At 41.7% G+C, this 22,837-nt stretch overlaps 1 long non-coding RNA gene across 2 annotated transcripts in view; it reads left to right on the forward strand.

Annotated features, from left to right (window-relative positions):
* The window catches only part of LOC115031768 (uncharacterized), a 41,591-nt gene that overhangs the window by 10,782 nt on the left and 7,972 nt on the right, over positions 1–22,837 (forward strand). The window contains exons 2-3 of one of the 2 annotated variants that reach the window (XR_015048594.1): positions 5,527–5,656; positions 14,832–16,216. This is a non-coding gene — a long non-coding RNA (uncharacterized LOC115031768). Of the gene's footprint in view, positions 1–5,526; positions 5,657–14,831; positions 16,217–22,837 lie in introns of those variants that run through there. The other variant, XR_003837430.2, reaches the window with a different exon arrangement.

The following is a 22,837-nucleotide window of genomic DNA, read 5'->3' on the forward strand; positions in this document are numbered from 1 at the left end:
ACACACACACACACACACACTTTTAAACAAAAAGACCTAGTCAGGTTATATTGATGTTAATTGATGGGGAAATACCTTCTGCTAGACAGATGCTAGGTAGAATCTTCCTGTTGTGTAGTTGTTTCCTCTGAACAAAAGCATTCATTCCTGAAGAAGGATAAAGACTTGTAAGGTCCGAAAGTGAGCAAAATCTATTAAGGCAGGACTATCTTGAAGCTTACAAAGTACACAAGACCCTTCCCCAAGGTTGTATATGCAGGAACATTTGATGAAAATAGGAGTCTTTCTGATTAGCCACACTGTTTGCAATCTGTTCAAGGCACACCAGGAGTGAAGTTTCTGTGAGTCCTCACCCATGCTGGGGTGGGACATTTGTGGACACAGCTGCCTTCAAACCATCCATGCCACACATTCTCCATACTACTGTGAGGAATGCCAATCAACTTGCTGGTTCATGCAGCTAGCCCTGGGCTGGACCAGTTCTTTGATGCTCTAACTGGAATGAACAGATGCCTGTTTAGGTCTCCCTTGGGAGACACTCAGAAAGCACAACTCATCCAAGGCAACAGATAAGCAAAGTTAGGTCATTTGAGGAGCTGACAGCATTTAGGTTATAGAACATAAGACTGGAGACCATGTATGCTTAGCCTAGAGTCAAGAACACATGTATTTGCAAGGTTGCCATGTTCCATGATGCCATTGATCATATAAAATAAATCCTTCTGAATGAATTCCTAAGACTTTGTGTATCTTCTTCCCATCCAAGTTACATCAGAGTGTAGTGCCTTTTCTAAAGATCTTGTTTTTATTTATGTGCCTCTGTGCATAGCTGCATATGTGTGCATGTGAATGTTGGTACACAGAGAGGCCAGAAGAGGGCATCAGGCAGCCTGGGGCTGGAGTTACAGGCAGTTATGGTCCACCTGATGAGGGTGCTGGATGAGCAGCAAGCATTCTTAATCACTAAGCCAGCCTAAGAAGTGCCTTTCTTAGAGAGTCTATCTTCTCTTCAGTTTAGTTCCTTCTACTTAGAGGTTGGATTTCCTCAGGAAGCAGATCGATGCAGTAATGATCCTCTGGTTTTCTCATAGCACAAGGCTGACAAACAGAAGGACTCGCATGTGTGACCCAAGATAATGCCTGGGGAATGGACAAGCCTGTTTCCTTCCATAGACTAATATGAAACTCCATGATAACCAGAGGACAATTTCCAGAGTAAAAACATGTACCTTTTAAAATACATCAAAAATATCCCTAGTGGGTGGCACTCCTACCCTTTTGAAATAATATTTTCATTCTTCAAAAGTTTCATACATCTATACTATATATGTTGATAATATCCATTCAATACCACCTCCCTCCAGTCCCCTCTAGTGTCTTCACCCCATTTCCTTTCCAATTTCATATCCTTTTTTAATTGTTATTAATAACCCCCTGAGTCCAACTAGTGCTGCCTAACTGCTCACGGGTATGTGGCTATTCACTGGAGCACGAACAACCTACCAGCAATCCTGTCCCTGTAGGAGAGTGACTCTGCCTCCATCAGCAACCATCAAAAAATAGTACTTCCAATGAAGGAACGAATTTGGGGGCTCCTCCCCCATCCACACTGAAATTCTCAGGGAGTGTCCTAGAAGGCAGGTCAGGGGCAGACAGAATATAAGATCTGGCACCTGGGGAGAAGGGCTATGGGATGCCAATTTTTGGACATGATATGGCTGTTGCACTCAGCAATTCACAGCAGCTCTTGGCTACCAATATAAGAAATCTCCTTAGGCCCCTGTAATCCACCTTCTCCATCGATTCTGGAACTTGACACACAGTGCCCAGTGCACTAAGCCATGTGTTTCTTAGACAGGAAGTAGGCAATCCACAGCAGAGCAAAGGGCTTTTCTGAAATAGATGCGACCCAGCCCTTTAAGCAGATCTCCAAGGCTCCCTTAGCCACTTGCATTGCTTGCCTGCATCCTATGTTCTCTGTTGGGTTCTTCCATGCCAGTCATAGCCTGCGATTCATGCAGCATGCTAATTTAATTTAACTGGATGTAGATTCCTCTGCTAGAATTTCTCAATGGATGGTTTGCTTTAATTAGCCAGAGAGCTGAATATATGACAAGGGGCCAGTCCAGCTATCTTAGCCATTCAAAGGACAACTCATTCAACTGTAAGACTGTCGTTTCTACTGCTCAGAGTAGAGGTCTTCAGGCAATTGAAAATATGTTTGACCTTCAAATGACATACTTCAGAAATGACTTAGCCTACTTTGTTCCAGAAATTAAATAAAATAAAAATATAATTAACCTAGGTAGACTTGTTTGTATGACCTTTTAAATACTCATACATTTGATTCTTTAATTTTATATGAGTCATATACTTTTAAAGGTACTTACCTTTACCCTTATTGTAGAAATTTAGTATTTTTATGAGCAAGAAGTGTGTTATGTGACTAAGAAAATACTTCATTGGGGTAGAGAAAGCAGTGGAGTGTGCTGGGTGCCTGAGCCTGGAGCCAGCTTGCCTCCACTGAAAATTAGGCTGTTCACCAACTGTGTGACCTTAGGAAAGCAAGGTGAATTGTCTCAGCTTGCTTCTTTTTAAAATGCATATAATATTAACAGCATACCTTTTTCTAAAGTGGAGTATAATCATGCAGGTGAAATGTTTAGAATAAAAAATCCAATGCTGATTATTTTCCCTAAAAAATTCTCAGATGGATATTTATACAATCATGTTCATGGCAGCTTTGCTTAGAATAGTCAAAAGGCAGAAACAAACATATGTTTCATATCTACCTATCTATATATCTGTTTCTCAATTATCTATCTATATGTTTATTTATCAACCATCTATCATGTATCAGTCATCATCATCTATTAGCTGTCTATTACCTATCAGCTATCAGCTATCTATCTAGCTGTCTGTCTATCTCTTCCATAGTGTACATGACTTGAAGATTGTGTGCCAAGTGAAATAAGCCAGTTTTATATCATATGAGTCTATTTTATGAGGTTTTTACAGTATGTCAAAATAGTAGTAATGGATGGAGAGATGAGAGGTGGCTGCCAAAGAAGCAGAGACTAGACAGTTACTGATTAGCATGTACAGTGTTTTTAAGCTGGAATGGTAAGTTCTCCAGACACATAGAAGTGAAGGTGGCACAGTGAAAAAGACATCTCACACCACTAACCTGGAGCTGGAAGTAGTTAAAGAGTGTGGTATAGATCCTTTTTACATTTATTTATTGATTTACTCATTGTGTGTTTGTGTGCATGTGTATGTGAGCATGTGTCAACTTCAAGGAGTCAGTTCTGCTTTCCATCAGAAAGTCCCAAGGATAGATCACCTGAAGTCTTGAACTAACCAGTACCCCAGAGCTCTTGACTCTAGCTGCATATGTATCAAAAGATGGCCTAGTCGGCCATCACTGGAAAGAGAGGCCCATTGGACTTGCAAACTTTATATGCCCCAGTATAGGGGAACGCCAGGGCCAAAAAGTAGGAGTGGGTGGGTAGGGGAGTGGGGGGAGTGTATTGGGGACTTTTTGGATAGCATTGGAAATATAAATGAGGAAAATACCTAATAAAAAAAATTAATTCAAAAAAAAAAAAAAGAAAGTCCCAAGGATCAAACTCATATCCTCAGGCATGTTGGCCCTTTCTAGATGTGCTATGTCACTGGCTATATGTGTATTCTTTTTAAACAGTAAAATGCTTTCAACAAACTGGGAAGAGTAGTTCTCAAGTTTTGTATTTAGACCAAAAGTCTTAGCATCCCATGGGATTTAGGAAAAACAGGAATCCTCAGACCTACAGGCTCGAAGGGGAACACAAGGTAGAGCAGCCAATCAGGGGCTGGAAGGGGAACACATGGTAGAGCAGCCAATCAGGTCCTGCAGCTGACTCTGATATGCATGCAAGCTAATGTTCCATGGCATAGGAGAGGCCAATGGTTTAAGAAGCTTATGGACAGTAGCATCAGTCACATCTCTGACCTTTCATTTCCACCTCATTCTTTATGTTTCTAGAAAACATTGGTGTCTTAAATTAGCTCATCATTTCCCTTCCAACACTACCTCAAAATTTCATTTGGTTCAAATGGTTAAAAAGGGAAGATATTTGGGGGGAGGGGGGATACTTGGGGGGAAGGGGAAGGAACCTTCACCAAGCTATCTGCTGGGAAAGCATAATCGCTTGCCTTATCTTTCATGTGTTTGAGTAACAGATAGACAGGAGGTCGTTTCCATAGCAACACACATCCTGCCATTTATACCTTGCAATATAGCAAGAAGGGAATCATTGGGAAAGGCTGTGGAAATGGCAACGTTTTATAGCAGAAATGTTTGTAATTCCTAAAAATTTGCAGGTTCCCCCTCATGATAAACACAGAGGTTATGGGTTATTTAAATGCTGCCGTAAGTGTCTGCGGGCCATTGTGATCCTCATTAAACCCCCAGTAACCATAAAGACCTCTTTATTCTTCAAATGAACACACTGTGAAGGAAGTCATTGCAAAATACCCATTCTGTAGCAGACATTCACCTCCTGCATCACCAGCATCTCCTTCTACACAAGTCCAATAAAACCTGGGAATTCTCAACTGGAAGCACTTCCCTTTCTACAGACAAGTTGGCTGTCTGGAAATCTATCAATCAAGTTAATTTCCCTCTTCGGAAGGAAACTGCATTCTTTCCTCCCAGTTCAGCAGGCTCTAAAATGTGGATAAATGCTCTATTTGGTAACTCAAGATCATTTATTTAGGAATCCTGTTAAGTTTGCTTCCTGTTGCTGTGATAAGCCCCAGGACTCTAAACAAGTTGGGGAGGAAACCATTTGTTTGGCTTATAAGTTACAGCATGTCATGAAGGGAAACCAAGGCAGGGACTCAAGGCAGGAGCTGAAGCAGAGATGAAGGAAAAACACTTCTTACTGGCTTGCTCCCCATCTATATCCAGATGTTTTTTTTTTATGTCTTCTCAGGGATGGTGGCTTAGGGTTTCTCTTGCTGTGATGAAAAACCATAACCAAAAACACAAGCTGGGGAAGAAAGGGTTAATTAATCTTACACTTCCAGATCACAGTCCATCATTGGAGGAAGTCGGGACAAGAACTCAAGCAGGGCTGGAACCTGGAGGTAGGCGCTGATGCAGAGACCATAGAGCGGTGCTGCTTACTGACTTGCTTCATGTAGCTTGCTCAGCTTGCTTTTTCTCACAGGATTCAGGACTACCAGCTCAGGGATGGCACCACCCACCATAGGCTGGATCCTTTCCCCTTGATCACTAATTGAGAAAATGCCCTACAGCTGGATCTCATGGAGGCATTTACTCAACTGAGGCTCCTTTCTGTGTGATGCCTCTCATCTCATTGTGTGTCGAGTTGACACACAAAAACAGGCAGTACAGATGGTATTAGCCTAAGTGTACTGGGCCTTCCTTTGTCAATTAACTGTCAAGAAAACACCCCGATGGACATGTCTACAGTTCAGTCTTGATGGTGGCAATTTTTAATTAAGGTTCCTTCTTCCCAGGTGTGCCAACCACAACAAATTCAAATGCACAGCAAAGACAAACAACCCTGTTCACAATGCTTTGAGTGGGAACAGATGTGGGATCAACCTCTTCAGGTGTTTTCCTTCTGGAATGGATATCTTAAAGAAGGTAGGTTGATTATGATATGCCTCATGTTGAAGCTAGAAGTGTGCTAGATATATTTTTAGGCTTCCTCTAAACTTTCACCCCAATTTGTGTTCTGGACTGGAATCAGAAAGGTGTACCCCTCAATAGTAAATGGTGACAGCAAATAGTAAAAGGAAAAAAAAAAACCAAGCAGTTACTAACCATCCTAGTCACAGTCTAGATATAACACTAAACCATAAATAAGATAGGGCTGGAGAGAGAGCTCGGTCAGTAAACTGTTTGCCCAAGCAGAAAGACCTGAATTCAATTCCCAGTCCCATGTTTTAAAAAAGGCAGGTTTGTTGCACGTATTAGAAAACCCCAGTGCTAGGTACAGAGAGATCTCTAGGGGTGGCTGATCAGCCAGTTTTAGCTTCACAACCAGTTCTAGGTCAGTGAGATACACTATCAAAAACCAAAAGGTGGACACCACCTATGGGAAGACACCTGAGCTTGTCTTCTGGCTTTCAAGGAATAGGTATATACATGCATACGAACACTTACCTATAAACACACATGCACACAATTAAATCAGAATCTTTCTAAAGTTCTTTGGAAGTTCTAAGATCCTATGGTCTTCCACTTATTCCCTCGGGGAAAGTTATGAGAAGGAAGTGTACTGTACAAAATCAATGACTAGTAATTTGGGGATAAAAGAAAAATAAATGATCCCTGATTGACAATCGTTGTTCTCGAAGCAGTGGTCATATTGCAGGAAACAAAATGATTCCAACTTGAATCTCTGTTGGAGGATCATTTGCCTTTGTGTGGAACTTTGGGTACTGGGTCTACATATAGGAAAACATCTTTAGATGCTTCAAAGGGACCATTATCAGCTCTGCATATAAACAGTAAGACTCTACAGAACTGTCAAACATCTGCTGTGGAAAAGGAAATAAAAATTTCTGGTGTTAGAAAATTAATGCAATATTTGTATTTTTTTGAGAATTCCATACACACACATAAGATATTTTAACCCTACTTCTCCATACTCTCTTCTAACTCCTCCAAGTTCACTACTCATACCAATTCTATATTTTTTTTTTTTAGTAGTCCAAATCCAACATGTGCTGCTCACATACTCATGAATTTGGGACAGTCCAATGAAGCATAATCAACAGGAAAGATTTTCGATTTTCCTTTCTCCAGAAGTCATCTATTGTTCACAGCTCCTGAGCTAGAAATGGGAATTCCTGAGGCTGTTCCCTTCCAAGCTGAAATGCTGACTGGCTTGAGCTTGTGCAAGTCTTGTACAGGCAATCAGGTTTATGTGAGCTCATGAGAATAGTGGTTCTATCGTGTTGGGAATACACGATAGCACCCCAGTCCTCTCTGACCTTCTTGCATTGGTTGCTAAATCTTGAGGGAAGGAGTATGATGCAGATGTCTCACATATAGCTGTGCAGCCCACAGATATCTCTTCTCTGCATTTCTAAGCAGCTGTGAATTTCTGCATTAACTGCTATCCACTGCACAGAGAAACTGTCTGCTGAGTTTTGAGAACTTCACTAACTTATAGGTAGAGAGCTATGATGTACATTCAGCAAGATAATAGTAGTATGGTCATCCCTGGGGCTAATGAGCGCGCAACCATCTTCTTACCTAGATTTTTAGCTCCATGAATGTTTGCTCCTATAAAATGGACCAATAAGGAAGAAGTTGGTATTGCATAATATTCATGTCACTATTGCGCCCATGGGCACATCTTTTCAATCTGGTCATGCCTCTAACTACACAAGATTCTTTTTTTTTTTCTTTCTTTCTTTTTTTTAATTAGATATTTTCTTTATTTGCATTTCAAATGCCATCCCGAAAGTTCCCTATACCCTCCCACAGCCCTGCTCCCCTACCCACCTACTCCCACTTCTTGGCCCTGGAATTCCCCTGTACTGGGGGTATATAAAGTTTGCAATACCAAGGGGCCTCTCTTCTCAGTGATGGCCAACTAGGCCATCTTCTGCTACATATGCAGCTAGAGACATGAGCTCAGGGGGTACTGGTTAGTTCATATTGTTGTTCCATCTATAGGGTTGCAGACCCCTTCAGCTCCTTGAGTGCTTTCTCTAGCTTCTCCATTGGGGCCCCTGTGTTCCATCCTGTAGATGACTGTGAGCATCCACTTCTGTATTTGCCAGGCACTGGCATAGCCTCATAGGAGACAGCTATACCAGGGTCCCTTCATGAAAATCTCGCTGGCATATGCAATAGTGTCTGGGTTGGTGGCTGATTATGGAATGGATCCCCAGGTGGGGCAGTCTCTGGATAGTCATCCTTTCGTCTTAGCTCCAAACTTTGTCTCTGTAACTCCTTTCATGGGTATTTTGTTCCCTATTCTAAGGAGGAATGAAGTATCCACACATTGGTCTTCCCTCTTCTTGATTTTCTTGTGTTTTGCAAATTGTATCTTGGGTATTCTAAGTTTTGGGGGCTAATATCCACTTATCAGTGAGTGCATATCTAATTACTTCTTTTACTGCACAAGATTCTTATCTGGGTAAGACTGCTGGTGAGTCCTCTCCCCAAGATAACTACATAGCATCTTCCAGTTCTATCCAAGTTGGACAACAGGGAGGGAGCTGCTTGATCAGTACCAACTTGATTTTTCCATGTCCTGCAACCAAAGTATGTGGCACTACTGTGAATAGGGTCTTTCCAACAAGCTCTGGCAACCAAGGACAATAGCAATATCTCAGGTTGTTTGGAGTTCTCTAGGACCAACAACCTGAGGGAAAGTATCCCATATCTGGCACTGGGCTTTTAAGCTTACAACCTATGGCTTCTTGGAGGAGAATCTGCCCCTATGTATAGTAACTCTAGTATACTCTTTAATATGAATATAAATGTTCATATATATGAGACTTATAAAATAATAGGTTTCCACTTGGCTTGTCTAGATATTTTTAGTGTAAGTTATCTCCTCCCCATCTCCCTACTTCCCTCCCAGTCTATCCCTCTACCCAGTTAAAGCTCCATTCATTATTCCCCTTCCCTGATTCATATTACCAAAGGTATACTTTCCTCCTCTCTTCAGATATTTTTTTTCTCCCTCCCCACAGACGATCCCTTTCTAGTTTCCTGATCAAGTTTAATCCAACTAAAGCAAGAAAAATGCAGTTATTCCAAAGGTTCTGAGACAATTCTTGCCAATAACAACCCATGGTAAGGACTTGGGGAACCCACAGCCCCATTTAAAAAAACAAACCAATTTGAGTCCACGGTTTCCTAGCACAAAGGTCTATTAAACCCGGGTTCACTGGGAGAAAGTGCCTGCAAAGTTTAAGGCCCATTTCATGGCTGCCTCTCTCTAGTCTATGCCTTTTTGTTTTGCTCCTTATTCCCAAGTAAGCTGTTGTGTGAAGACTGGAAAATCTTAATGATGTGTGTGAACTCATTCACAGTCCCCATAGCTGCCTCTCTTAGGTCAGTGTTCTGGAAAAGTCTTAGGCTCCCTACACGGGGTCTTTCTTACAAAACTTATCATGCCAGCTATTGATGAGGATGGTCATTGTGGCACCAGAGTGACCACCGATGTTTCCAACTGCATGCGTGTAAGGGAATGTTTCAATGCTGCGATCTCCTTGTTCTACTGGGGTCTACGCTGTCACTGGATGAATCTGCCTATGGATGTCTTCTGCCTTTGAGCACAGAGGACTCCTAGATCTGTGAAAGACAGCAACAACCCTGCCTGTGGGACGTTGGACTCAGGTTTTTACGCAGAGACCAGTTTCACTCTATGGCTTGTGTGGCCTCTAAGTAATACTGAGCAGTACTCTCATCAAAGGATTCTGGGAAGCTTTCTCATTGGTCAAGTGTCAAGGATGTGGATTATGCTGGAGCCTGTCTTAAGGTCCAGACTGGGATACTGCTTTTCTCTTCCCACTCAAAGATAGCTCTCTCTCTCTCTCTCTCTCTAGATAATGGAGACTTCCCATATATTCATCTTCCATAAGATTCCATTCTAGCCCACATCCAAATCCCCAGTGACATCCTCCCTGAACACAAGTCACCTTGTTTAAGCTCTGAAAATATAGAAGCAATGTCTGGGATTTAGTGAAGAAAGCCCATACATAGTTCTGTCTTCTCCCAGTACCCTCCAAAACCCTATCTTCAAGTGAAGTGTAGAATGACAGGAGAAAGCCCCAGGAGAGGGTTGCAGTCCCTTCATGCTACAGATGCTTTTGGTTGTGCACGACAACACAACACTGATACCTCATACACTGATACACTTAGTACCTGCAAGCCTAGCTTCTAAGCATGTCATATATTGGCTCAGTTGATTCTCCCAGGAATCCAGGAGACCTGCAATGGTAACAGTCCCCACTTGCCGAAGCTGAATAGTTTAGTCATTGGTATCCATCAATCAAATAGAAAACTAGTTTTTCTTAGGAAAAAGGGCAAATGATATCAGCCACCCAATAGCCAAAGGACCCCATTTTTAACTTCCCTGTGCATATATGTATGTATAACTTGTTGAATGCTAAATGATTGAGTTCATAATTTGATTATTATTCTCATTTGGCTGTCATTCTTTTGAATCAATAAAAAAAAAGCTTCTTTTAAAAAATATCTTGGATAATAAGGCATGGAAATACTGCTCATTTTCAACCAAGGAATGGAAAAGGGGGGTCACGAGAAGATGAAAAAGCAGGTCCATTCATCTCTCCAAAGATGAATAGTTTAGTCATTGGTATCCATCTATTAAATCCTAACTATTATCAGTATTCAGTGCAACTAGCCCTCTCATTCTTGAAGCCTGCCTGTAGCTTGTGTATCAACTTCAGGGCAAGAGGGTAGCACTTGACTGGAAGTAACCTCACATACACTAGCAGGCTATAAGGAAAGATACCTTGTCTTGTTCCCTTATGTATTCATAGCATGTTGCACACTGCTTAAGATAGAGAAAGCTTATAATAAGTTTCTGTTGTTTTATTTGTTTGTTTGTTTGTTTGTTTATTGAGACAGTGTCTCACTCTGTAGCCTTGAACTTACTACATAGACCAGGCAGGCCACGGAATTCACAATTCTCTTGTCTCACCCTCCAAAGCTCTGAGAGTGCAGGCACATACCACTACATTCAGTAAAGTGATTTTTTTAAATTATTAAGTAACTTGTGAGACTACCGCATAAGTCTAAGCAATTGATTTAATTGTCAATATATTAATTATGCTGGAAGACCAGATGGGGTCTTATGTGCTTACTTTAGAAAAGGAAACTTTTTGAATATATTGTGGATTTTGTTTCTAAATCATAAAATTATAGCAGTAGACCAGGGGGATTTAGTGATTTGATGAGCCGTGGAATTAATTGCTTGCTCTGCCCACTTTCAATTACTCTCCCCCTTGTTCAGTCTGTTAAAGATGCTTGGACAGTTTGTTTTACATTTTAAATAGCAGGTCAAATCACCTTTCAGTGTAAACAGGGAACTGTAATCATTCAATTTGGTAGGCAAAACAGTAACCAAGGTAGGGGATGAAAAAAAATCTCCCATATACAAATTTGAAGCAAATGTGCAACCTAGAAAATATCCAAGCATTCCATATTTTCTGATACAGTTCCCTAAAGACAAAGACAATGTCTTTGCCATTATTTTATGACATTATCAGTACCAGTGACGTTCTGACAAGCTTCTTTAGGCCCTCTGGGAAATCTGTAGAAGTTCACTAAACTTTTCTCACAGAGCACAACTCTCTTAAAACTAAAAAATGCAACTATTTCAATCATTATTTCTTAGCATGGCTACTTATCACTGACAATAGAAGTCTATGAGCTGGGTGTTCCCTTTAGATGGCAAAGAAAATATGGGCTTTGTGGGGCATGCTTGAAACGCTGGACTTAAGAGGTAGGACAGGGCAGAAAGACATCAAGTTGAAGCAGGCTTGGGTTATATCAAGCGACCCTGCCTTAAAACAAACAGAACAAACAGGGGATGGGAATGTAGCTCACTGGTAGAATTATTTCCTACTACATGCCAGCCTCGGGTTTGGCACTTAGCACTATCAAAATTTTTTTGTTGAGAGAGAGAGAGAGAGAGAGAGAGAGAGAGAGAGAGAGAGGCAGAGACAGACACAGACAGAGAAAAACAGAGTCAGAGAGACAAGCAAAGACAGAAAGAACACAACATCCGGACCTTGTTAATATTATAGCAAAAAATACCTACATCTACTCAATCTTCAAATAACTTCAAACTATCAAGATAACAACAACAAACAATTCTACGTCATGTTCAACTCTCCTACAATCCAAAATAAATCTTCCTTTTCGTGGCACTGCCTTATAATTTCATCAAAGAAAGCTGAATGTATGAGCACATATAGGGTTAAAGCCACGTCTCTGTACACAAAGGGCTTTCCTCTCAATTTCCTGAGTTCAATCCTCACCGCCTACATAAACAGTTAGGTGAATTTCAGTGCTGGGGAGGCAGAGACAGGAGGATCCCTGTAGTTTACAAGCGTGACAGTATAGCTGAACCTGGTTAGCTCTAGGTTCAGGAAGAGACCTTACCTTAAGGAAAATGATGGAAAGAAACTCAGACAACACACACACACACACACACACACACACACATGCATATCCACACCAAAACACCAACTAAATAGTTAAACTACTTAGAAATAGCAGCATACAAGAGCTATCTGGACCTTATGATTGTTTGGTATCAGAGCCATGTAAAATAAGACATCACTCACTAAGAGAAAACAACAGCTAACGGCAGCATCTATTTAACACATTTATCATTCAGCTCTGTGTTTTCTAGGTTCCTAGCCAGCCTCATTTCTCCAACAGTGCTCCGTTTCAGAGTTAACAACCTGGGACTCGACACGACAACAATTAAATCCAACTGCTGCACGTCCTTACCTGGCCAAAGGGCAGGCAAGAAGCTGAATCAGATTCGAATCAGGCTGTTGAGAATCTGGACTCTGTGCCCTTTTCTCTTCGCCTCCTTGACCTCTACACACACACTGCTAACTCTGTTTTGGTTTAGTCATGTTGCTGGCAAAGTGTGCATTAGACCAACAGCACAGGCTGAAGCATTTTGCCACTTAGCAGCTGCATCAAACTCCCCAAAATGGCTGCATTCCTTGTATAGTGGCCATTCCCACTTGTCCTAGTTAGCATTAACAGTCAACTTGACACAGCCTGGCATCACCTGAAGAGGACCTCAGTGGAGTATTTGTCTTTAATCAGGTTGGCCTGTGGACAATTTTTTTGCAAAAGGCCCAGCTCGCTGTGGGTCAAGCCATTTCCTGAGCAGGTGGGCCTGGGCTACATAGAAAGCTAGCAGAGCATGTGTGAAAGCGAACCAGTGAGCAAGCTGACAGACAGCATTCCTTCAATGCTTCTGACTTTTCTCAGTGATGGGCTGAGATCTGGAGGTGCAAAAAAAAAAAAATTAATCCTTCTCGTTTCATGGTTGCTTTTTATCACAGCAACAGAATGAAACCACAAAAACATTACCATCTCAATTTCTGGTTCATTTAGCATTCACCCCTGGGAAAGGTGTCAGACATATTCTGTGAAAACCTATGAAGTTCAGGAGTATGGCATTGCTCTTCTGAGAAAAGTTTTACAAAGCAGAAAAAAAAATTAGACTGTCAAAAAAAAACCACTTCCTGCTTGGAGTTATAATCTGTCTTAATTATTTTTATTGCTGCCCAGCCTCATTGGAACATTTAAATGTCTCCCTAAGAGTAAGTGAATCTGGTAGGCTGGGAGTCAGTTTTCTTTAGGGATGTGGTTCCCAAGATGCTACATATGGTTCAGTGGATGGTTCTACACTTCTGCACATTCGGGCAGCATCAAGGGGAAAGAGTAGGTTGAGAAACAAAACAGAGGACTCTGGGAAGGAACAGTGGTGGAGAAAGAACAGGAAAGTTGGATGGAAGGAATTTGAGCATGGGTTTTATACACATATGAAATTCTCAAACAATAAAAATAATTCTTAAAAACATGGAAAGAAGACGAAAAAAGTATGCCAGTGTTAGGCCTGAAGTCTTGGCAAAAACTTGTTTGTGTTCCTCTCCCACCAACTTTCTCTGTGATCTAGATTAGCAATTTTGTGCAAGGGACAAAGTGGAAACTTCTTTCTTTGGAAAGTCAGTTATGTCAATGGACAGTTCACTGAAGCAGGCACAGGTGAAAGGATGATTTGCTAAAGCAAACATGTGAAAGGATGCTTGATGACAAATTCTTCATGACACACATGTGTTGGTTTGCCTTACATTGTGTTGTGGATCTCCTCTTGTCGTGACTCCAGAGAGAGAAATGCACACACACACACACACAAAATGTCTAGTGGTGCTCTGGCGGCTTCTTGCACACTGCCTTGGACTTGGGCCGATTGGCAAAGTGATGTCAGGTGATACAGACTCACATGGTGAGGCAAGGCCCATTGGAGGACACATGATGTTTGGAGGGAGTATAAAGAGGACTCAGTGGACAGCGACAGTGGCTGGCTTGCATAGCTTGCTTTACAACACTCCACTGGTCTCTCAGCTTTGCAGAGAGAGGCACAGCCGAGAGCTTCCCCTGGCATCCCTGGTGGTCCTGGTTGCTCTTGTTGACTCGGGCCAATAGGGTTGAGTCCTGGCTATATCTGCCGGGTCATGCCACCTTGCTGACATTTGTGTTTGCTAGCTTAACACTACTGAACTGGACCGCTGGTATATTCATGAAGTATTGGGGAATGGATCAAAGCTGCCACTACTGAATCCTGTGAGCTGAACTGCTGGTTTCCTGACAACACAGATTGGATTTGCTTCAAAGTACAATTTCTATACAGGCCCACTTCTCCCAGATCCCAATAACCTTTCCTTTCCACTACCTCTGGTGAGTGGTGAGCAGAAAGGGAGGTTTCAGCCTACAAAGGGGTTCCATGAGACTAGATTTCTTCCTTTTATTTATTTATTTTCCTTAAAATTGTACCAGAAGTGTTACTTTCTCCTTGCAGCTTTGCATAATCCTAGAGGTTACATACAGGTCCGCCAACCCTGGGGCAGCATCCCTCGTACCTGTAGACTAACTGTCATTAACAATGAGGACTTCCATGTCTGCCTCCACAGATAGAATGGAAGCCCCCAGCAGGAAGCTCTCCCTCTGTGTAAGCCCCTTATCACGTATGGTGCTATCATTAATCTCTTCTTTTTTTCTTTTGAGACAGGGTTTTCCACTGCAGCCCAGGCAGGTTTGGAACTCACAGCAACCCTCCAGTTTCAGCCTCTTCAGTGTTGGGAACACAGGCATTTAATTAGCTTAGAATTCAAAGATGAAATCCTTCATGAAGCCGTGAGGCCTGTACCGCAGAGCTGGGCCATTTGTATCCTCACCCTTTCACCGGAAGATACGTTATAAGGATTGGTACTCATAGATCCACGGTGAATATTAATGGCTGAGGGCAACTTGAACTCCAGACACTGCAACTGTACTCACTCAGACACAGGTGGCATTACACCGGAATATGGAAGTGTGTTGAACATGGGTGTGCTACTGACAACTGGACCAGATGATTACTGGGAAAGGGTCACGTGAGCGGAAGTGCTGTGGGAACATCCCATCCACTACAGGATATTTAAACAGCACCCTTAGCCTTTGTCTGCTGGATTCCCTTAACCCCTCCCCAGTCTTGACAATCAGAGATGCCTCTCATGTCATCAAATATGGTCTTTAGTTTTGCAACCACTTCCTCTAGAAGAAGTAGACTATACTAATTGGCATCCTCACTTCTGGCCAGTCACATTGCCAGTGATAGTTTTTTGTTTTTTGTTTTTTTTTTTAGAATAAAAATTCCAGCAGTGTTTCTCTTATCCTAATACTTTTTAACCAAGCCCCTGTGTCTACAGAATTTATAATTTGCACTGCAAATAATGACATTGTAGAAAGAACTCCTGAGATATTAGCATCGTACCATGTCTGCCAAGAAGGGCTACTCTGACCTCAGTTAGTGAGTTGACCTCCCTGGATTCCTAGTCCTTGATTTCAACAGCCATGCTGAATGATTTACTACACTCTTCTTATGCACAGCCTGGGCTCCGTTATACAATCCAGTTATTCATGCAGATTCGGAGAGACTGTCTTCATGCTTGGTGCTATGTTCAGGCCAAAGCTATTTTTGAAATATTTAAGAAATCATAGCCATCTGGTCTGCAGTGCTTTCTAGGAATCAGCATTTAAGCAAATGTCCTTCCTCTGTGGTGACATGAAGCCCTGAGCCAACTTCCCACATCACAGTACTCTGAAATCAAGTTTGTTCTTTTTCCAGCAGTCTAAAGACGGCGCTGCTTCATTCCACTTTGTTTTTAATGAAGTCGTGTAGCCAGAGAGATGTCTCAGCAGCTAAGAGCACAGGCTCCTCTTTCAGAAGACTTGAGTTTTGTCTGCAACGCACATGTTGGGTAGCTCACAACGACCTGTAACTTCAGCTCCAGTGGATCTCAAACCTTCTTCTGGCTTCCTTGGGCCCATGCAGTAATGCACACACACACACACACACACACACACACACACACACACACACACACCAGTGAGAATAAAAGATATCTTTAAAAATTGAGATCCTAAATCTTATTAATTTCCCATTTCCTGCCATTAAAAAAATGAGTAAATCTTTCCAAACCTAAACCCTGTCTATAGAGTAGAAATAACAATATGGAAAAAAAAAGAAATAACAATATGTCTTCTAAAATAAAATTTAATGTTTAGCACCATTTCTATAGTTCATGAGTATGCAAGCAGTTTTTAGAAACAACTGCAATTCTGTGAGAAGATTCTTCTCTATGTACATACAAGAGTGGGGATTCTTGTCATTTTCTGTGGCCTAGATCAGAGGGATTGTAGTGTTCTTGACTTTGCAATGCCAAAAGAATTTAGCTCCCTGACATAAATGTCAAACTAGTAATAGCTGGCACATACAAGCTTCTGTGACATATGCATATAGTTTTACTTGATTGAAACTGTGACTCCACTGACCTACATGCAAACTAACACATTTACTTCTTGTGCATGATCTAGATTAAGTTAAAAAATATAAATTTCTCTTAATTTGCCTAATTTGCATACAGTGTCCTTTAGTTGTAGCATTTAATTAATATTGTAACTCATCAAAAGTAAGTGCCGAATAATAATATTTGGACAATCCCTAATGGCCACATGTTAATTCAGATTTTTCACACCAGAGAAATTAAGGCTCGAAGTGGTTGTGTTAGAACCTAAGGGTATCTATGTTTATGATTATTTCCCAAGCTGCTAATTATTCTCCTAATATATGATAAGTAAAAGCAACATGAATGCAAAACGCATCTTATCACGTGACACCTTTACATTCCTGTCACGTGGACGCTCAGCCCAAAGAACCTAATAACACGTGACCATGAAAGCTGATCTGTGCACATAAGAGGATGGTAAATGAGATGTGGATTTAAAATGTTATCATGCATTCATGGATGAAACTGATGTTATGGAAAACTAAATGCGATTCAACCAAAGAAATACTCAGGCAATGGCTGGAAGTTGGGCTGGACTGTAACCCAGCAGTGGGCTCACCTTAGCCCACTAGGACCTGGATGTAAAGGAACACGTCGACCTTAGGACTCCTTTTTAAAAATGTTTTAGTTTTTGCTTTTTTTTTTTTTAAATAAAAATAGATTCAGCCTGATTATGTTTTCCCCTCCCCCCTGCTCCTGTCAGGACCTCCACACCTCTCCTCTCATCAAGATCCACTCCCTTCCTGTCTCATTAAAAAAATAAACAGGCTTCTGAGGGATAATAAAGTTAAATGTAATATAATAATATAATGATATATAAGAAAACCTATTGCATCAGAGTTGGACAAGACAAGCGAACAGAAGGAAAAGAGCCCAAGAGAAGGCGCAAGACTCAGAGATCCACTCATTCACACGCTCATGAATCCCATCAAAACACTAAACTGGAAGTCATCATAGAAGGGCAGAGGGTCTGGTGCAGACCTGTGCAGACGCTATGCATGCTGCTTCAGTCTCTGTGAGCTCATATGAGCTCTGATCATGTTGAGTTAGAAGGCTTGTTTCCTTGGTGTCCTCCATTTCCTCTGGCTCTTACGCTCTTTCTTCCTCCCTTTCTGTGGGTTCCCTGAGTCCTGTGAGGAGGGATTTGATACAGACATCCCCGTTAGGGTTGAGTGGTCCAAGGTCTCACTCTCTGCACCCTGTTTGGCTGTGGGTGTCTGTAGCGTTCTCACCGCAGGAAGAACTCTGATGATGGCTGAGCAAGGCGCTGATCTATGAGTACAGCAGAATGTCGTTAGGGGTCATTTTATCGCTGCAATAGGTTTGTTTATTTCTGTGTTAGAATAGTAGTATTTGGTTTTATCCTAGATCTCTGGGGGTATCTAGTCTCTTGTCCTTGCTACCCAAGCAGTTTGGGGTATTAGTTCCATTTTTATTTTGAATTCTGTATATATGTATGTCTGGACTCATGAGTGAAGGTACCCTCAGAGGCCAGAAGAGGGTGTTAGATGCCCTGCAGCTAGAGTTACAAGTGGTCGAGAGTAATATGGGTGCTGGAAACTGAACTCTGGTCCTCTGGAAGAGTTGCAAGCACAAGTGAGAATTGAATCAGCGCCCCCTGGTGACAGCTCTTAAGAACTGCCCAAGAGTTTCTGACACTTCGCCAGAATTGGTAAATAGCTAAGTTATCAGAGATGGAGGTTACAGAAATCCAAAAAAAAAAAAAAAAAAACCGTACTGAAAATATATAAAAGGACCAAGTTAATGTAGCAAAGGTGCTTATACCCTTAGGGCGAGGCGCTTAGGTAGACAGACTGATATGATTACGGAGATGGAGGGAACTTTGGCTTCAGTACTTTGGTAATTCTTAAAGAGGATCATCTCTTAAAATCCCCTGAGGAATGACAGAGCCATAACTTTTGGTAATAATATTCATGTTACCACATTACCAATAGCTTCCAACATTAGCGTGTTCTCAAGACACAGATTTCTGGATTATGATTATCTGTTAGTATAGCTTTATTAGAAATCCTCTATTGTTTTGCTATGAGAAAAAGTCAAAGTGTGAAATTTGATTATAATTGATACAATTTCCATTCAGAGTACAGAGAATGAGGTCATAAAGAAAGGCACTAGGGGACCCAGCACAATAATTATATAACAGTAATCAGAGACATTTTTGTATAGGTTGTATTTTATTTTTACTCATGTGTAAAAGCCCAGGTTTCCTCAGAGGCTAATGTAGTGCATGGATGGATTCTTCTGGCACTGGAGTTACAGGCCAGATGTGGATGCTAGGAGCCATTGCAAGAATAGTGCATGCCTTTAACTTCAGAGTCATGTTTCCATACCCAGAAAACACCTCTCTCTGTCTCTGTCTCTCTCTCTGTCTCTGTCTCTGTCTCTGTCTCTGTCTCTGTCTCTCTCTCTGTCTCTCTCTCTGTCTCTCTCTCTGTCTCTGTCTCTCCTTTTTGGATCCAGCTGGAATCAACCTAAGTAGAGAAACATGAGTGCTGTTTTGCTTATTTTGTTTTTATTTCTTTCTTTTTTTTTTTTTATTTAAAGAAAGTGTTTCATTATGTAGCTCAGGCTAGCTGTTTCCTAGACTACAACGTATTAAACCATTTGCTAATTTTTATTTCTTATTATAATAAATTTAAATACAAAAGTTTCTGTGAGAAATGATTTAGGAGTGTTGGGATGATTTTAAGCATAAATGTGCTGTGCTTAGGATATTTTCTCTCATGCCAAAATAAAAACAATGGTGGTCAGTTCTTTATTTTTATTAGGTACTTATTTTTCTTTGTTTTTAATTGCAAGGATATATGTGTACCTGTGTGTTGACATGTGCACATGTGTGTAGGTGGCCACATTGTCCAGAAAAGTGTATTAGATTCCCTAGAGATGTAATTCTAGGTGGGGGTAACTTGAGTGGATCTCATCCACAAGAGCTGCAAATGCTCTTAACTGCTGAGCCATCTCTGCAGCCCCTAAGCCTGGTCATTTCTGCAAAAGGCATAAAGTGACAGACATGAAACATTTTTATTCATATTCTCTCTCTCTCTCTCTCTCTCTCTCTCTCTCTCTCTCTCTCTCTCTCTCTCTCTCTCTCTCCCCTGAAATGCATGAAAAGGAAACTTTGCATACATTTTCTACTAAGCTAGGCATATCCTGAAGACCTTACCTTTAGCAATCATTTAGTTTGACTATGGAAACAAGCATACACTGTATTTGCTTGACTGTTTTGGCATGGCCTTTTGAAGTACAGAGTCTGCATTGTTCTTTGTGCCAGGTTTACACTTATACATAATTAGATAGATAATTAGCCTAACATGTTAACAAATCTCGTAGAGAAATGTGACTTTCACCTGACCTCAATCCCATTGATACAAGGCTACTCCTTGTGGTCCAGCCTGCTGGCTTCACAGTAATATGGGTGTACCATGCTATGGCTGACACTGGAGCATTTTGAACCTGCCAGCCTGCCCTTCCCTCCTCCTTGGGCTAGTTCATATCTTTCCAGCTCTCAGGTCAGGGGCAAGCTCTGCCAACCACGCTCTCCGCTGCACAGTCTCTGTACTAAGTCGCTGTTTCTGTTTCTCTGCAGTGCATATCCTCTAATGATCTTGCTTATTGATTGTTTTCCTTGCCTGTCCTCTTGCTTCCTCTACCAGCATGTGGCTTTCAAGGAGGCAGGTGTTTTGTCTGTCAGGCTCACAGTTGAGCTCCTAACTGGACACTTCCTGGTGTGTGGCATGCATCCACACATCATTTTCTGGATAAACAAATGAAAGAGAATCCTCCTACCATACTCAATGGAGAGATAGGATGCCAAGCTTCCCTCCCTATCTCCACACCCAATCTCACTGTACTTTTACAGCCCTTCCTCCGTGCAAAGTAGACAAGATGTTAATAACCCATTCTTCTCAGTGTTTGCCAAGTTCTTGCAATTTATTTCTAAACTTTCTGTTTCTATCTACTTTCCAGTCTCACATAGATGTTTGCTATGGTAGGATCTCATATCTAAATACCAGTTTACTATAGACAGTTACTTTAAAATTTAGGAGAGAGATGGAGGAGGAAAGGGGAGGGGGAGGGGGAGGGGTGGGGGAGGGGGAGGGGAGGGGGAGGGGGAGAAAGAAAGAAAGAAAGAAAGAAAGAAAGAAAGAAAGAAAGAAAGAAAGATATGGTTCTGTTGATACAGTGCTCTCCTAGCATGCACAAGACCATGGCTTCCATCCCTAGTATCACATGGGGACATGGTAGTGCATATCTGTAATCCAGGCACTCAGAAGGTGGATGCTGGATAATCAGAAGTGAAAGGTTATCCTTGGCTCCATAGTGAATTCCAGGTCACCCTGGGCTACATGAGACCTTGTTCTATCCTCCCCATAAAAGGAAAGCAACAGGCAGAGGCAGGTGGATTTCTAAGTTCAAGGCCAGCCTGGTCTACAAAGTGAGTTCCAGGACAGCCAGGGCTATACAGAGAAACCCTGTCTCGAAAAACCAAAAAAAAAAAAAAAAGGAAAGCAACGAGTTCCATTCTTTCACATCCTTCCTCACTGGGAATTTGCAGGTCTTCCTACTTTGGAAATAAGGTTATTTCTCCTGTGCCTGACTCCCTCCTTGGCTGAGGATGTGTGTTGACGGGTAGAAGTCAGTGATGATGGTGAGGCTGTTACCAAGCAACTGTTTCTCTTAGAAACTCCTGGCCACCTTGGGGAAGAGTCTGGAGAGCCTGACTCACAGTCAATTTAAAGAGGTCAGAATCCAGGTGAGAGCATACTGCCTACCTGACTCATGGAGTTAACATAGATAAAGTACTGTTGTTACCTTGGGGACAGGGAGGGACTAGTAGAGCCCAGACTAGCTTCAAAATCCCTAAGTAGCTCAGTATGACCTTGAAGCTCAGGTCCTCTTGCCTCTATCCCCTAAGAACTAGGATTATGACAATATGGCATAATACCACTCTGAGTGTGTGTGTGATTATGACAATGTGGCATAATATCACTCTGAGTGTGTGTGTGTGTGTGTGTGTGTGTGTGTGTGTAGCTGGGGATGAACCCTTAGGTCTTTTACAAATTAAGTAAGTACTCTACCAACTGCCACATCCCCAGCCTTACTGTTTTCAATGGATAAATTTTAAGGTGATTTGCTGTGCAAATAGATGCCTGACAGAGAACACAGTATCTAGATGTGAGATGTTACCATAAAGAAATACGTAAAATTCAGAAAAGTAGCCGAGAAAACAAAGAGCTGGGAGAGAAATTACAAGACCCTTAACAAAGCCTGGAAAGTGACATTTGATCAGTTCTGGAAATAGGGAGTTTATTGTAACAAACAACAGCCAAAATTGCTGCTCATGGGTGGAAAACAGAAACATCACATTTAAGGAATGCTAAGTTCTGAAAAGACATCCTCCAATTGGAAAATTAAAATGTTGCTGGTTTGTGCTATACATGGAGGTATAACAAGAGTCAAAAGCTGGTGGTACATTAAGCACACCTCACTAAAAAGCAGACCCTAGCTCAAATTCTCAGCTTCCTCACACATCCATACACACACACACACACACACACACACACACACACACACACACACCGAGAGAGAGAGAGACAGAGACAGAGACAGAGACAGAGACAGAGACAGAGACAGAGAGACAGAGACAGAGACAGAGAGACAGAGAGACAGAGAGACAGACAGAACCATAACCCATTTAGTATTATTCATATATGCATGTTTTTAGGGTTGCCCATCTGAGATGGGCTAGCCTCTCATTCCTGGAGAAAACATTCTCCCCCTCTCTCAGCAGTCACTGAATAAGTCTTTCTCTCAGTCTCAGTAGATTTCTTCATGTGATGCAGTTGGGGAGGGGGAGAGTGGCTTATGAAACGTCTGAGGTCCATGTTGGGATGTAAGCTGGTGCTGTCAGTACAGAACTCTTTGTCAGCAAGCCTACTGTTGCGATTGCATGGATACAGCTTCCCTGCCATGGCTAGATGACTTTATGTAGCAGCACGCATCCTGTTCCCCTGGCTTTGACACTCTTTGCATTCCGTTTTCTCTGATCTTAGGTATAGGAGTTGGGTTGTAGATACATTAACTGTGACTGGGCACCCCATCATCAATCGCTGTCTGCATTTTTATGAGGTGAGGATCTCTGTGATAGTCCCCATTCAATGCAATA

This window comes from Mus caroli, unplaced genomic scaffold (genome assembly GCF_978045245.1).
Source record: "Mus caroli unplaced genomic scaffold, Mus_caroli_1 scaffold_10, whole genome shotgun sequence".
Lineage (NCBI taxonomy): Eukaryota > Metazoa > Chordata > Mammalia > Rodentia > Muridae > Mus > Mus caroli.